Here is an 18,386-nt window from a genome sequence, read left to right as displayed (position 1 = left end):
AAATGTTGTGTTATGTGTTATTTTTTCTTCCTTTCAGCCTTTGAAGTTTCTGCAAAATGCTGTGCAGTGCTGGATTGATGCTACCGTAGACGCAGAGGCAGTTTTTCGCGCCGTAGGCGCGAAAAATTTTTTTGCAGGGGGGCCCCCCGATCTAAAAGTGCCCCGGGCCCCCCATCAGCTAAATCCGGCCCTGCGTGTAATCACTAACCAGCATGAGATATTTTGAATATTGAGTTTATAATTTGTTTTTTCTTGAATCGCATCTTGCTTTATGGCTAAATAATGTGACAATCTTGTGATAGCCTTTTGTTAGTGAAGTTACCAGAACACCATGCTATAGTAGGCTTGTACTGTGGAACTATCTCTTAGTTTCTGATTGACTGATGTTACACCTAATTTTCTTTTTACAGAAACTTGGGTGATTTCACGAGGTAATAAAAATGCCGATGCGGGAGAAGCAGTAGAAGAAGTCAGCAGGCTATCAATTGGTAATTGTGCTGTTATAATTACACTAATATTTTCGAAGTGATTGTGATATAGGCCTAAGCATTTTCACTTGCTACAGCATGAACATTGAACAAGCTTACAGTTGCAGAAGTGTAAGAAACCTTGTTTCAAACAGGTTACATTTTTTGTGATTTATAAAATTAGATGGATCTGTCAATGCACCTTTTTTATGAAAAATTATTACCAACTAATTATATTTAAGCTTTAGTGACAGAGTTTAAAACAAAAATGTGTACAGTTTTTTTTACAAAAAAAAATGCTTTCTATAGAGCAAGAATTGCAATAAATGTATAAAACGGCCTCTTGGCCTTTACAACAGCCTTGTTCTAAGCGAGGTTAAACACTTTTCAAGCTCATTAGAATCAATAAGGAAGATAACTGGTGTTTCACAGATACTCTCACCTACGAATTATCAGCCCCTGATAGTTTGTCCATCCATTTAAGTCAAGAAGATCTTGCTTGCGATTCTGCAGATGAGATGATCCCATCTGATGAATTGTTACAAATGGAACAAAACAGCTCTCAAGAATCGAACACCTTCGACTTATCTCAAAATATCAAGGACATATACGTTTCTGCAAAGGAGTACCAAAAGTTTCCAGTTGTTGAAGGTAAAATACTGCTCCATGCCGTATTGCCGTAGGCTATAGCTATAGCATATTTGAAAATGTCACAATTTAGCCTACCCTCCTGCTAAAATTCTGCTTCATTTCCACATTGATGATAATGATAGGCTTACAAGCTACAAAGTTTAGTGTAAATAAAAACAATAGCATTACCGGTATGTCTTTATTTACATAGCAGAAGAGCATTCTTCACTTAATGGGTCACCGCCTATTTTCGAACCATGGAAAACCGGTGAAGATTGCGGTGAATTGTTACAAGAAGAATCCATCAATGAATTGGAAATTTCCAAGAAAAACAAAAGTTCTTTCAACGACGCTAACGATAATCCTGAAGTCGGAGAATCGTTTTCTACATTTGCTATAGCTCGAACTTTAGTACAAAACAAGCAAGATGAATTTACAGACGGTGAGTATAAACTGTATTGACTGTTTTCAATACTGTGCTCATATTTTTCATTGATAATATAAAATTTTAAGCCCCCACACTTAGGCTACATAAATGATATTGATTATAATGATATAAGATTTTATCAACGTTTGAACAGATCATAGCAGTTGTGTTTGCCTATGCGGTTACACATAGATTAGGTCTGTCGCTAACTTGTGTAGACTTAACAGATATTTTTCTTCGTGATTTAAATGGCATAAAAGCTTCATTTTATATTTTCTTTCAACAGATGAATTTTTCGAACAAGTTCTTAGCCAGGAACATCCTCAGATGCTTTCCAAGAGTAGCTCCCCAGCAAGAGATTTTGCCCGATCCTTTCAAAGCCTACAAGATAATAACTTGGATATCTCTCAGACTGATGATGACAAACAAGATGCTGATGACACAACAGATGGTAATTGGAATATAATTCCTCATAAATTGCTTTAGCCTACCATGCTTGTTTCTTTTCGGTTAATGTTGAAAGAATTATTTTATTTTGGAGTTTTTTATGCAAGAAAAGTAAGTTTCCTGGTTTGTGAGTTCATATATTAATGCAAATTTCAAACTGTAAACCCTAAAAAATGTGATCATTTCTATAAAAATCCTCTTCAGTACCTTTAAGTTCACATTCATTTATGTCTCATGCGCATTATTGTTACTGTGTGTAGAAGAATGTTCGTCCTTCGATGAATCGGTTGTGTTGCTTGACCAGAAGAAAAGTGGCATTTGTGAAGACCGCCTCGTCTTGATTGGCGAAGATGACTTCTATGAACCTACCGACATCTCTGAAAATTCTGCTATTCAAAATAAAAGCAGTTTCATGGAGTGTGCAAACTCGGGTGTTAAAATGAAAGAATCCTTTTCTGCACTGGCCATAGCTCGTGTTTCACAACAAAGCAAAGAAAAAGAAATATCTGACGGTGATTAAATAACTTAGCCTTAGTTTCGCATTTTTGTTAGGTGTTTTATGGAACTTTTTGGACTGTTGAAGGCATCTGAGGATGTCTGTATTCGTGGCTTATGCAAGGGTGTGATTTAGAGAGTGCGACAGAGCCTATCACTTGACCAGTAGCATACAGTTCTTGCATAGCTATAGTAATCGACTATTTATAGGCCTAATGTATTTTATCATTGAAACAGATGAGTTCTATGCGCAAATACAAGAACTTGAACGTTCGGCTCCGCTGTCAAACCATAGCTCCCAACCCAAGACTGCTGTTCAATCCCCACAAGTTTTTCCAAACATTAGCCAACATGTGCCGAACAACAGTGATCTACAGAATAACGAAAGAAATGTAAAAGGTATAAGGCCAATTTTATTTAAAAAGATAGTTTTGCATCTTTGTTTTACTTAAAAAGTATTAAACAGTCTGGTTTTTGGTTGATTTTGCGTTTCGAGGCTTCAAGCTGAATTAATTGTGGTCTGCTTAATCTACAACACACATGCCTTGCTTTAAGCAATTTTATCATTCCATAGCACAGTAATCGTGGTTGCTTACACAAAGAAACTAATTTCTTACCTGGAAATCTGGAATGTTCTTAGAAATGGAGGGATGGGTGAAATTTCCTGAAGACGAAAGTGGAATTCCGGATGGTTGCCAGAGATTAATTCACCAGAGCTACCAGCCGGAGCTGAAAAGCGTTCCTAAGAGTGTCATTAACAAACGGAGCTCGGGCAATAATGCCAAACAGAAAACTAAGATGAAGCTGTCTTTTACAACACTGGCAGTAACACGTGCTTCCACATCTAATGACGAAAAGGATGTTACGGACGGTAATAGCAAACAGTTTCCCTGAATCATTTGTTGTGTTCAATGTGAGTTTGTGCTTTACTGGTTTAATTTCCAGTACGTAATTTATTTTTAATATGTTAACGGAAATCCCAAATAGGGTGGAATCGGACACTTTTTATTCAAGTTGAGTGAATAATTTTTTTTAACATGTAATGTGGTGACTTCTGACAATAGTACTATTGAATATAACTTACATACAATATCTTGAATCACTTGGGTATGATCGCATATATCGAGTTTAGGTTTAAAGTAAATTTTTTTCTCATATACAAAAAAGAAAACTATTACAACAGATGAATTCTTTGATCAAATGATTGAACACGAACACACTTTGAAGAGTTCAAATGCACACTCACCGACTTTTACTCAAGCTTGTGGCTTGCTGCAAAGTCAAGACTTATGTTCAACATGTGACAATAATCAGTTTATTGATGATGGGAGTACTACAAGCGGTAAGAGAACGTCCATATTTGTATAAACATGTGCCTACCCATAGCACTGTGTAAGAACAATCTTTGAACCTTAAGTTTTGTTATTAGTCCTTCAGTCTAGCGCTATTTAATCGTCGCAAAAGTTATAGGCTACATGTTTTTTCCTTGGCGATTTTCTGAGGACCACATTTGATACACCTTACAAAGTATCACGACTTAAAATCTTATTTAGTTTAACTATATCTAATATGTCCACTCATACTGCAAACGACTTAAATTTTCTTTCAAGTAGCCTAATAAAGCAATGGTCTATAAATATTTTGTAGATAAACTTGTTGGACATGGAAACAATGAATTTGTTTGTCAAGTTATGTCTGGGCCACCAATGCTTGAAACTAACAATATCGAAAGAAATAACACTTTGCATCCAAGCAATCCATTTTTTGGGCCAAATTATCTACCAGGCTCGTTGAATTCAGCTGAAACAAAACTTTACTGCAGCGATGTTACAATCACTAAAGACCCATTTTCACGGTATACTGTGAACCCAATCTGTGAACCAAGCTGTAGTGCTAACCAGATTTCAAACAGAGCATACCTTGGTTTGAAAATCAACGAAGGTGAAAAGATCGCTCATCCAAATTCAACCAGTGCACTCTTTAGCCCGAGCTGTCAAGCGCAGATGGCAGCTAAACAAATCGGCAAAGGCACAAATCCATTTTTTTTAGCTTCTGTAGTGGATGATAGCATTCCTTCCACTGAAAACCTTAACAAAGAGGTGGAAGTGTTAAACAACCCATTTTACAGTCCAAACCATAAAGCATTTAAGACGTCTTCAGCTGAAAAACAACGTTCACTCAACGACGTTGCAAGCAGTGAAAATCCATTTGTTCAGTTTACAAACAACCCATTTGTTGGAATAGACTCCAATAGACCTCAAACAACCTCAAACGAAATTGATTTTGGTGATCGCTGGTTTCTAACCGCTTCAAATCCAACAGACAACACTCTTGTTCAGAACGAGGAAGAGTCGCAGCTTTCGACTAACCCATTTCTTGACCCAACATTTGACACAAGCGAGATGCTGATTGAAAAAATGCGTCTTGCTGACGACTTTGTTGAAAGTGAAAACAAATTCTACATAAGCGTAGAACAAGCCGACTTTTCGACCAATCCCTTTTTTGACCCAAAATGTCACACATTCAGAAAAGTCCAAGCTCCAGATGGATCTTATGTTGTTGAAGTCACTTTCCAAAAAACGAACGATCAGAATAACACCGACACGAATACAGATGCTAATCCATTCAACAATGATGTTAGTGGGTTAGGGTGTTCAATTGGTATGAATGATTTAACTCATTCTCAAGATGGCCAAAAATCACAAGGAAGGAAAGTTAATAAAACTACATCCCACGCCCAGACTTGTGCCCAAGATAGGAAAACAATTAAAAAAAGTGAGAGTTTTTCTAGCTCCTTTCTTGAGCAATCTCCAAAACAAGTTCTGACAAAAGGCACAACAAGTCATGAAAGCAAAAATCTTCCTTCTAACAAGGTCGAAATCGAGGGCCTCAAATACGACTCTTATAAAAATTACCATCCAGTCACTGTTCCAGCTGCTTCCTCTGCAGATAATTGTGAGGAAGAGCATGTGGATAATCATTTCAGTGAACTTCTTGCTTCCTGCCACAATGTTCCGCCAAGTTGTGACAAACTCCATCAAAAGCAGTTTGACACAGATATACAATGTGAGCCAACGCACACCATTCCATCCAAAAATTTTACTTTCCCTGATCCATCAACGAGCTTCGATACAAGCAGCAAAGATCCATTTTTCTCAGAGCCATCACTCAACGAAATAATTCCTTCCTCTGAAAGCGATGACAATCCTGACAATGGAAACGGAAACATGGAAGTGTTGAGCTCCAATGAAACTATTCTTCTGTCTCAGAATGACAAAAGTCGGAGTTCTGGAATTGCAGATACAGCTCAACAACTTTCTTGTTCAAGAATTCAACGTAATTCAGTATTTCTAACTGAAATTAACCTTCATCCCAGAAATCTTTTGAGAAGCAGAAATCCATTTGTCTCGAGTGCAGATTCTCTAGATGGGTCTGATTTTGGTTATCACTGGTTCCAAACCATTTCAAATCCACAAAACAACCAGCTTGTCCAGAATCAGGAAGAGTCGCAACGTTTGACTAGCCCATTTCTTGACCTTGACACCAGCGAGACGCCGATTAAGAAAATCCGTCGTCAGTCGCAGACTAGTGTCAAAGACAAAGCAACAATTCAGAAAAGGGAAATTTGTCCCAACTCTCTTCTTGAAGAATTTCCTGATGAGGTTTTAGCAAAAGATGCAACACGAAACGAACGCCAAGGCTGTCCTTTCACCCAGGTCAAAATTGAAGACACCAATAAAAAGTATTACGAAGATAACCATCAAAGCGGTGCTGCAGATAATTGCGAACCAGAGCATACAGATAATTCCAGTAAACATTTTGTTTCCTGTGACAATGTTTTGTCATGTCGCGATAAACTAAATCAACAGCAGTTTGACGCAAATACACAACGTGAGCAAGAGTCCATCATTCCATCCAAAGACATCAGTTTTGATGGTCCATCAACCAGTTTCGATACAGGCAGCGCAGATCTATTGTTTTCAGGTCCAACACTCAACGAAATGATTCCTTCCTCTGAAAGCAATGAAAATCCTGATGCTGATAAAATGTCAAATAACTCAAACGGCCCCCCAAACCATGAAGCATTTTTACAATCTTTGGCTGAAAAAGAACCTTCTCTCGATGATTTTATAAGCAGTAAAAATTCATCTCTTCAATCAACAACCCACTCATTTGCTGGAACAGAATTCAGCAGACGTCGAATGACTTCAAATGAAAGTAGTCATCAAAATGATGAAGATCAAGTTTATGTCATTGCTAAAGCAACCAGCCCAATACTTGATTCAAGTATTCAGGGTAACTCAGTATTTCTAACAGAAATTGACCCTTATTCGAGTGATGATATGAGCAACACAAACCCAATTGCTTCATTTACAAGCAACTACGATTTTGATTTTGGTGATCACCGCTTTCAAGACATTTCAAATCCAGAAGACAGCAATCTTGTTCAGAATGAGGAAGAGTCGCAACGTTCGACTAACCAATTTCTTGACCCAACGTTTGACACCAGCGAGATGCCGATTGAGAAAATGCATCGTGTTGACGACTTTGTTGAAAGTGAAAATAAGTTCTACACAAGCGTAGAACATGACTTTTCAACCAACCCCTTGTTTGATCCAAAATGTCACACATTCAAGACGGTTCAAGCCCCAGATGGGTCTTATCTTGTTGAAGTAACTTTGCATGATAAAGACGATCAAAAGGCTACAGAAAAGAATGTAAGTGCCAACCTGTGCAACAATGACGTTAGCGGGATGGGATGTACAAAAGTTGACACAGATGACTTAACCCATTCTCAAGATGGCAATATCATTCCAACACAAGTTGATGAAATTACTCCGTGTGTCCAAACTAGTGTTGAAGATAAGACATTATCTCAAGAAAGTGAGAGTGCTTCCAGTTCTTTGTTTAAACAATCATATGCCACCAGTCAAGAATGTCAAGATCTTGCATCTAACAAGGAAAAACTTGATGATACTAGTGACCATATTCATGAAAGCGATCATCAAAGTGGTGGTGATCCACTAGTCTCTACTGCAGATACATGTGAGCAAGAACTTGGAAATGGCATTCCAGTGGAAAATATTATTCCCCATGACAATATTCTACCAAATTGTGACGAAATTCCACACCAGCTGGCCAGCACTGAATTTGAGGAACACCCCACCCTTCCATTCGAAGATTCCACTCCCACTGGCCCATCAGCGAGTGCTGGTAAGAACGTATACATTATAGACATGTTCTAGTTAGAACGTCATCTATGGTAGTATTGATAGAATTGTTTTTAAGGATAATTCAATTTATACTTTTTCGCACGAAGTTTGTGAATTTTGCAGATCAATCACCGCCGCCGGGTGAAGTAAGATTATCACCATCGGACAAATTACGTGCTATCATTTCCGGTAACAGCGATAACTTCCAAATAATCTCAAAAGGTTAGAAGTTTTTCATATTTTAAGCAATTGAAAGTTTACACTATTATTCACGCTATTAACATTATGGTAATGGCATTAAACTTGAATATGAGATTTCAGCCAGGTTTGTTTTTGATGCTTGACAGAACTCTACATCAAAGTTGAGTGAGTGTATTGCATTATTTTTTAGCACTGGATAAAATTGTGATTGATTGGCTTTTGGAAGAAGCTCTGCTAGTAATTGAAGAAAGGAAAAATGAGCATATTGCATTTCTTGAGGTGCAGCCATCTTTGCTGAACAGCCATGACGAGAATTGTGACTATGATGGTAAGTTATAGGCAGACTGTCGTGTTCAGTGTTCTCTTGAACTTATTCATTCTATGTTTATTGAATATTGTCAAAGGGGAGCTTATTATTTAACTGATAAAACCATAAAAAATAATGCAAAGTTACTGGTGACAGTACAAGTACAAACTAAACTGAATACATCTGTCAAACATTTTACTTAATTTTTAGACGATTCTTTTCTGTTTGATGATTCGGCACTGACGGGTACTTCTAGTATACAAAGTTCCATCCAAACATTAGGTAGGATTGACTCAACAAAGCTTCTATTCTTCTTGTGATATTAACGTGTCTCGAACCAAAAAACTGCGGAAGTGACGACCTCGGACATTCCATAATATGTACTAGAAAACTTTACAAAGTTTTAAAAGTGTTAATTAGTCATATTCACTAGCGTACGCAGGGGGGGGGCATTGGGCCATGCCCCCCCCCCTTTAAAATGTTTTAGTAGTTAACGACGTAGATTAAGCCATTTAATATGTTTTGCATTGCTCTGTCAAAGCAATTAACAATATAGACTAAGCCAATACGAAAAAACATGGCCCAATCCACCTACCCCACCCCAGGTATGCCAATGTAGCATAGTGTTCTGTAAGCCTATTATAGTGAGAAAGAAATGGATAAAGTCTAAACTAAAACCATACTGGGATATCATGAAAACGTCTAGCTTTATTTCCGAAAAATGCCGAAGAAAACATGATCTTATCCTTTTGCTATGCCACCTGACAGCACCATTTTACAGGAATATTCATACCCACATTTTTGTTGAAAATGCTCTCAGAATGCACCAAATTCGAAGTAATTTTTCAAAATTTTCTGGGGGAGGCCCCCCAGACCCCCCGCCACTGGGTGTCGTTTAAGGCGAAAACGCCGTCGGGCTTCGCCCGCCGGCCGTAAAACTCCCCCTTTCAAAATTCCTGGTTACGCTACTCTCAATGGCCCCTCCCTTGAGAAAATCCTGCGTACGCCACTGGTCATATTGATTGTTTGGGTAGTCAAAATGATTATCGCACGTACACATTTGAGTGCTAACAATAAAGACTTTGCACAAACTGAACATCAGGTTGCAAATAAAAACACGAGAATTAAACAAATAAAAATAGCCTTTAACTTAAAAAAATAATTTATTTTTCAAAGGGGGTGCAGAAGTCGAGTTTGGTGCATCGAGTGAAAGCGTTAACCCTGAAAGTAATGAGGTAATGACTGAAGAACCAAGCAGCTCATTTAACCCTACACAGCCGTCTCAGCAGATGATTGATGCACAAAATATACTTTCTTTCAATGACACTCAAGATGCTTTGAGTTCCAATCCGTTTTGTGGCTCAAACCAGGATACTGGAACAAACCTACCACCGGTTCCACCAAATCTTCCCAGAAGCACAACCACTGGAAGGAAGCTATTTTTCAAGAAAAGATTTAACAAAGAAAGTGAGATGGCAGAAACACGTTCTGATGAAAATCAGACAAATGCCGTTTCTCCTAAAGATAAAAAAGAAGTCACAAAATCTTTATCTGATAAAAGCGAGAAGGGTGTTTTTCAACAGACAACTACCCGGAAGAGAAAACTCAGTGACGTGGATTATGAGGAGAATATTATAAAAACCAACAACAAATCACCAGAGAAAGAAATACCAAGTAACATTGAAACTGATGTTTCAATGGAAGGAAGTGGTATTAAATGCAAAGGGCCGTTTAATAAAAGTAAAACTGAGTCACAGAATGACGAAATTAAAGTGAAAACTGAAAAACAAACTTCGCTTGACAAATGCGATGAACAAAAAATTCCGCTTGACCAGGAAGATTCTCAAATGACATCTTCCAGTCTTCAGCTCTCACCGAAACCATTGTCTTCAAGTTAGTGCATTATTATATAATAACAGTTGGGTACAATTGAATATATTTGTGATATTTTTGAATTTAAACTAGTTGGATATGTTCCATTATATTTATCGACACTGTATGTGTGGGTTACCCGTGACAAGGTCTTCCTGGTACCACAAAAATGTAGTTTTGACATGTGTCGAAAACTTGGTTATGTCGTTAAGAAACGCACACAGGAATAAGTTCTTATTCCTTATCAATCACTTGCTCAAAGTCAACCACTGAGCACAAGGCTGGATACGACAATCATACTTATTGTCACAAACAACTTTGTTCACAATGATAAGGTAGGCTGCAGCTTATTGTTACTAGCACGCAATAAACGTTTTGCGTTTACATAGGATCTCAAGGCACCCATTTTGTTGAATTGGGCGATGATCATGAAGATGATGTTGGGGTTAGCCGATACCCATCGAACACATTGACAAAATGTGGGAACGAAAAGGAGAAGATTGAACAGAATGAGGCTTCTCTGGAGGGTATTGGAACAGTTCATGAAGGTCCTTCGTTTAGAATGCTACCAAAACCTCCGGCAATACCGTGCTGCAGTGAGTATTTCAACTGTGTGATCAGGGGTGTAACTATTAGTGAAACAAGAAGGCAACTTGATGTCTTTGCAAGCTAAAGGAAAAAATCTCACCGCTCTCTTTGGTTATTTTCTGAGTCAAAGGTGCGAGGTGTTTAATGTTCATAAGATTACTAGCTCAGTGGCCGAGGGATTTCACTTTGGCTCTGGTGCTGGTAGATCTGAGATCAATTCCAAGTCGAGCCATACCGCAAAATTTAAAAACGCTACCGATTGTGTTCTTGCTTGCATTACGCAGTGAGGATAAGTCGGGAATAATGTGATGACATCTTAAATCTGATACAAAATTTAAGATAAGCCCCGTCGCTAAAATACCTTAACAGTTGTAAAGCGATAGTAAATAAAACCAAAACATTATTATGTTCATCAGACTTGTTCTCAGTGAGCCTAACTTAACTAAACTTGCCTTGCTTGGAGCAAATCTTTTGCTGTTCCACTGATGAGTATGTGGTAAAACTAAGTTTAATGCAGTAAAATTATTGAATTGTTAAAGCTTTGAGTTATTTATAAATTGATCGTAAAGTGTGGAAGTTGCGTGATATGAGTTTCAACTTTTGATCACTTCATTTGTGTAACTTCTAATTCAAGGCAAGACCGCACCAGAGCAAGGTGAGGCTTCTCAAGTAAAAAGACCATCCAAGCGTCTGAAGCGATACACCAGAGCAAAGACGCTTTCGAAAGGCGAGTTCCTTTATCTTTGGTATTCTTCTGCGGTTTAATCAACGAGCGATTTATTTCGAATTTTACGTTTTCGTGATAGCACAACCGCAATGTTAATTTTGTCTCAACCAAAAAAGAATAATTCTTGTATCAGAATGAAACTTTCAAACTATACCTACTAGTAATATAAAAATTATGTGATTGTTGCAGACGACTTCATTCACGCGGCTGATGAAGAATGTCCAACGACTGAACGAGAAGACATAAGTTCAACAGTTACAAATGCACACTTGTCTGCAGATTCAGAAACATTTCCAACTCTTGGAGATAATAAATCTTCAGTGAAAGACAGCAGAAATGAACAGAACAAAGATTTGGTTTCTATTTATGAACGTGAGTTTAGAAATTGGTTCTTGAAGCAAGACTTTGTTTCTTTTATGAAATGAGACTTACGTGCTAAAAGCCAAATTCTAAATGTGTCATTTTTAGATACTTCCGAACCTCTCTCTCTCAAATCTGAACTAAAATCGAAAAAAGAAGATGTTGACCAGGTTGGTCCATCTAAAGATGACATTGACGACTTTACAAGCCAACATCTTATTGCTGTCGGTAGAGAACCTGAACGCTCTAATGACAAACCGGACGTCGACGACATCTTCGTATTGAGTCTCCAGACATCATCTTTTACGTCACGGCGTAAGTGCAACCTTTTACTATTATTATTTTAAATTTATGTAGCCTACCGTGGTCAGGCAACACTGACAATAGGCTAAGCTGCAAACCGCCAATCAAATTGTTTCTGATCATGACGGCAAATTTAGATAATGTTTGCTTGTTTTATAGCTGAAAGCGATGATGGAAAAGTCACAATAAATGAAAGCGTTGATCCTAACATGAGCAGCAAAAGAACTTTTGAAAACTGCGAATACACTGATATTAAAGTGATCTCGCTACAAAGCTCTACGTCAAGTGGTAAGTGTTTTAACATTTTTACAGCAACTTTTTTTAATTGTAGCCTACACTGATGTTTTCTATCTGCTATAAGGGTAAATTATATTTTATTAAAATCGATTTAACAATTAGCAAATTGATTGCGCTTTGAGAAGTTTCAATAGAATATGTTTACAAACACCCAGTCTAAGTTGTAAACTATTAATAGTTGTAGACTATAGTTTGAATGGATAGCTTGGTTTGTATTTCAGGTGAAGTCGAAAGTATAGAAGAAGAACCACCCGACTTCTACACTGAGACAAAAAAGAACTCTCAATGTGACAAATTTGAAACAAAGGGTAAAAACAATAGCCTATAAAATGACATCACCCTTTTTTTAATATGTCCTGAAATTTTAACCTGATGGACTTCAATAAAATAGTTGTTTTAATTGAATTAAATCAAGCTTCACTATTTTGCTTTTACTGTAAAATCCTTCCAATATCGAAATCCTTATAAATTATGTTTTAGTGAAGTTTCACATCCATATTTTTTTTCGTTTTTTTCTTCACGCATATTCATAAGAGGAAATTAATTACTTATTATCACTTCTTAATTTGTTTAGCAGAAAACTTGAGTCAGAAAATAGAATCATCTTTTGTGGAAACTAAAGAAGCTGTTGAAGAATGTGCGGATCAGCATCACACCTCTATTAGAGATGTGGTTGATGTTTCTGTCATCCAACCAGAACTTAAAACTGATTTTTCTGTCAACGAACGTGATGGCAAAGATATCAAAAAGGAATTTTTACATCACTCAAAATCTTTTACTTCTTCATCCAGTAAGTTCATCAGCCTTATTAACCTATTGTAAAAAATAGCTTTGCAAATTTCAGTCTATTAGTTCTTTGGAATTACTGAGAGATTAAACACAACGTAAGAAGTGAGCGATTCATCAAGAATGCATCATTTTCTTGGAGTTTTTTTTACAAGTAGCATCAAGATAGAGAAACAATAACTAGGCCTCTTACTAATTACCGCACTTAGTTCATTGTTACACACTTCCCGGCATAAGCATGGTTCAAAGGACACACCTTAACCTTAGCTTTGTATTATCATAGATTGCACAGTTTGAATAAACTTGCAATGAGTGCAATTTGGTCGAAAAGTAGAAAAACATTTAAGAACGTGTGTGATATGCACAGAGACAACCTCTAATTGCAGGTGAAGCTGTGTCAAAAGACAAATCGCTTTCCTTCAACGTGAAGAAACACGCCAAGCCTCTAAAGCGATATTCAAGACAAAAAACGTTATCCAGAGGTTTGTGTTTGCATTATGGTCTCGACAATTGATGTCATAAGTTTTTAAACATGCTGATTTGAAAGCAATGAGTGAACTTTTTCTAATATGAAACAAATTTCTGTTTACGATAGATAACTTCTTTGGTGATGAGTCCGATGAGGAAGACTCAGATGCCGATTCATCGAAAAAAAAACCACCGAATGATTTTCAGAAGCAGATGCCAGTCGCTGACAATAAACAATCCACCCCAAAAAGTTTTTGGAATGAAAAGGAAACGCATTTACCTTCAAGTGACGAAGGTTACTATATGCTATACAGAGTATACATAACATCTGAACAAACACCGTCGAACCATGTTACTTTTAAGAATTTAAAATAGTTTTTTTTTTTAATTAAGCCCATATACCCAAAGTTATTTTATTATTTTTGTAGACTATTTGGCAAAATACGACCAGTCAACATTTACTTCTATATCAACCAACGAAGTCGTAGATTTCAACAGCACCAACAACGATAAGGAAGAATGTGAATCTGGACATACAGAGCAGGGTACAGTAGATATACAAAAGCTTAAATTTAATTGAGTTTTATTTTCTTTGTCGGAATTCAACAGTAATGATGATGTTCAAAAAAGAGTACGGCAACAAAAGGTGGTAAAACCACGCAAGTATAAAACATGAATAAATTGAATATGATGTAGATTCAGAGGTCGCCAAACCTGACAAATAGCCATTCTGCTGCAAACATTTTATTGCATAACTAAACGAGTTTTGTTTTTGGACAGATGTAAGCAGCATTCAAGTAACTGATTGCAGCAGTGGCTTGGAGAGTGATTATGAGAATTCAGGTGATCAATGCATCTCAGACGGCAACGATCCTGATATATCTGACAACACTTATGAACATTCAAATTCAGATGATCTCTTCAGACCAATTTCAAGCACACTCCCTCCAGTACATCATAGTAAGTTTTATAGAAGCCACCATAAGCTGAACAGATGATGGTAATGTATATAATCATGATAACCTACCTCATCAATACACAAAGGCATTTATTTTTTAGGTAAATTTTGTGTGTTACACAAGCCAACTCTCAGTATTGTTTACAATTCAGGTGCTGTGTCTGTGGAAGAGATGCCCTGCTCAAAAGATGCAACATTGAAACCAAGATCAACTCTTGCATTTGAAAGTAAAAAACTTAGACTTTGTCTCTAAGATAAACAACGTAGTCTAATTAAAGCTTTTGATTCTTTCCCAATTGTATTTTGTTATCTCATTGTGTTCAAGTCTTTGCTAACTTTGCTTCTTATTTTGGTTTAAGTTTGATTATGTTTTGATGCAGTCTCCGTCAACCGCTGGGTTGATGGACTTGTGGAAAAACAAATTAAAGAGTGCTTGGTGAAGAGAAAAAAGCGATGTGACGCTCGCTTTAAGTCTGATAGCGCACATGTGATCGAGCAAATGATAACTACGATTGTCAAACAATCTGATGCTCCTGTTGTTCAAAATACAACTGAAAAAACTTTCACGAACAACTCTGTTGACGCTCAACCAAAACCATCTTGTCGTGAGTCGTTGTTGAGCGTGTTAACATACTTCAGTTAGATTAGTGTAATATGGTAATACTAAAGGCTTGGAAGTGATGTTTACTGTTTTGTGTGTATTCTATTTGCTTGAGATCATGACAAGCTCTCTAATTTCAATTGTTTATGAATTGGATTTCAGTAACAATTTTTACACTTTTGAAAGAACTCATGGGTAGGAGTAGATATTTAACGTTTGATGAATTAATAATTTTCCATAAGCTATCAATCCAAGGTCTTACCAGAAGTCATATTTTACAGCACCTGATGAGCACACAACAATTACGACTGATTCAGAACTTCTCGAAAAAACACCTAATTTTCCAATGCACGTATCTCAAATGGTTGAGAAAAAGCCTTTGATAAACATCAGTTGGAATGACGACAGAAGCAGTGCTGGTAGATATTTTATATATTTGCAATAAGACTTCAGATGATATTAGTTACATTGATGTTTTTTCAATCGTACTTGCTTCATCCGATACAAGCAAATGCACAAAGTTTAAAATCACTGAAGTTCTGGCGTTTCAATTTCGTGTAGGAGTAGCAGTCTGATAACGCCATTGCTTTTTAAACCAGGCATACCATCCTTAGCATCGTTCTCAGAATTACAAGAAGATCAAAAATGGAGCAAAAGCATTGACGATGTCCAAGAGAACTGCCAAGGTACGGAAGAGAATGTAATAACCAGTTGCTTGGTTGCAATGACGTACAATTACAGGCCAAAGCAAACAGTAGGCTACTAGAATCTTTTGGTAATTACGCCTAAACATTAAACAGTGATTAATGTCACAGTTGTAGTAAACTCGTAAATATATTCATGCAGATAATCCTTCGTATGTAGTTGCCAATGAAAGCATTGCAACTCCCTCTGAAAAAGGTGCTAATTTTGGAATGTTGATGCAGCAAGCAGACAACAGCAGCTTATATGTAGAACAATCACGTGGGAATGATTGCGATGCTTGTAAGTGCACGACAATTGAACGTAATATCAATCAGATTGCACGTGCTCTGGATTTTTTGACAGTAACTAAAAACTGCATTCTATAAAATTCATGTACGGTACACTATATCTCCACATTGGTATTTCCTAGCCTCTTTAGCCTACATATTTTTTCACTCTACTGGAATGTTGGTAGCGTATACCATCTGGTGAGAATTTCACATCATTTTTATATTGTGCTAATGGTAGTCTGTTGCATCAAGACACAAATTGTCAAGCATATTGCATTCACAGTGCAGTCATTGATAAAATACTACATTAATTGTTACAGACACAAATCTTAAAGAAGATAAGATAGACAGTGAGGCTAAAGAAACACCAGAGGCAGAAAGTCAGGTTCAAAACACGCCCTGTAGTGGGACCTTAGTTGAAGAGGAAAGTATAGGTGATGCAGATAGTGCAGATGGAAAGGTAGAGGTTGAAAGCGAAACACAAGAAAACAACGTTGAAGAACAAGCCAAACAGCTTAGTCTTGAAGCAAGAGGTCCGGTTGTGGAAGAAAATGTTGATAGTAGTTCTTCCATTTTCTCTTTTGCAAGGCCGGTTTCTTCTGGAGATTACATGGATGGACATGAATGTTTTTCCTCATTGGATGAGGTAACAAGTGATGAAGAGGAACCAGAAAAGGTTTATGTTAGTTTTGTTCAGTTTTTGAATACATCTTTGAACAACTGTTTTGACATGCATTCAGAAACAAATTCAGAGTCAGAAGAAGACTCACAGCCAAACCTAATACAATTCCTTGCAATGACGATGTTCATTGATACCGAAACAAAACATGTTGCGCTTGCTTCTGACGGTCACCATGAAATTGTTCAAGAAAAAATAAAACGAAGTTATGCACGACGCAAACTTCCTCAAAAACAAACGTCGGACACTGCTTTAAGTAATATTGCAAAAAGCTTTAACAGACGTCGTTTACTTGCTGTCGAGAGAATTAAAGAAACATACATTGAACGTCGAGTGTCCACACCAAATTTTGATTTCATGGATGGCACCGAAAGGGGCAGTTCAGGAGAGCAACTTTCTCAAACATCAAAACGTAAAGGCAAAGAAACCGTTGGAAGTGGCCGTAAATGCAAATCCAATATAATCGCTACTCAGAGCCCTTCAGCATTGAAGCAAGATACTGAAATGTTTGATACCAAAAGGGGCAGTTCAGGAGAGCAACTTTCTCAAACATCAAAAAGTAAAGATGAACAAGCGGTTGAAAGTGGCCTTCATAAATGCAAATCCAGCAAGCTCGCTACTCAGAGCCATGCAGCATTGAAAAAAGATTCTGAAATGTTTGATAGCAAAAGAGTCAGTTCAGGAGAGCAGCTTTCTCAAACATCAAAAAGTGAAGATGAAGAAGCGGTTGGAAGTGGCCTCCATAAATGCAAATCCAGCGAGCTCGCTACTCAGAGCTCTTCAGCATTAAAACAAGATTCTGAAATGTTTGATAGCAAAAGAGTCAGTTCAGGAGAGCAACTTTCTCAAACATCAAAAAGTGAAGATGAAGAAGCCGTTGGAAGTAGCCTTCATAAATGCAAATTCAGCAAGCTCGCTACTCAGAGCCTTCCAGATTTGAAGCCAAATTCTAAAGTGTTTGAGCAAGATAAAAGTGCCATTTCCATGGAAAATTTGCTCATAGTTTCCAATATCGATGTTGAATTGGAAGAAAATCCTTTAGTATCTGGTGCAAGCTCACAAATTTCGTTTCGACAGGATGATTACAAAATATTTTTCCAAGACGAAATGATGCATATACCTTCTCCAAATTTGCAGATGAACGAGGATAATGTATCCATGATCACTCAACATCAATTTCTGGATTCAGATGAAACTGATTCATCTACTCAAGAACAAAGCATTGGGTATAGAAGTTGTTCAGCAGTAAAGACTAATGAAAGTACTTCAAACACATCTCTTCAGCAACGTTTGGAAGATTTGGATGAAGATTTAGCACAAACAAGCAAAGAACAAAATACAGCACCAGATGGAAAATTGATTTTGATAAACACTTCAGAGTCAGCTCCCGGCCTATCAACAAATGATAATGCAAATGGATTGCTGATCCCTGAGGCCAACGATAAAACAACCGTAAACCAGAAGGAAGATTCTGCTTTTGACAAAAATAAAAAAGTTTCAAAAAAGCGAAAGGAGCAGATTGTTCTGTCCATTTCTCAGGATGGACAAATTTCAGTATTAGAAAAAAGTCAATCAGACAGCGAAGA

Source organism: Aplidium turbinatum, chromosome 17 (assembly GCF_918807975.1).
Source record: "Aplidium turbinatum chromosome 17, kaAplTurb1.1, whole genome shotgun sequence".
Classification (NCBI taxonomy): Eukaryota; Metazoa; Chordata; class Ascidiacea; order Aplousobranchia; family Polyclinidae; genus Aplidium; species Aplidium turbinatum.
The sequence above is the reverse complement of the archived record's forward strand: the minus strand, read 5'-3'. Positions refer to the sequence as shown.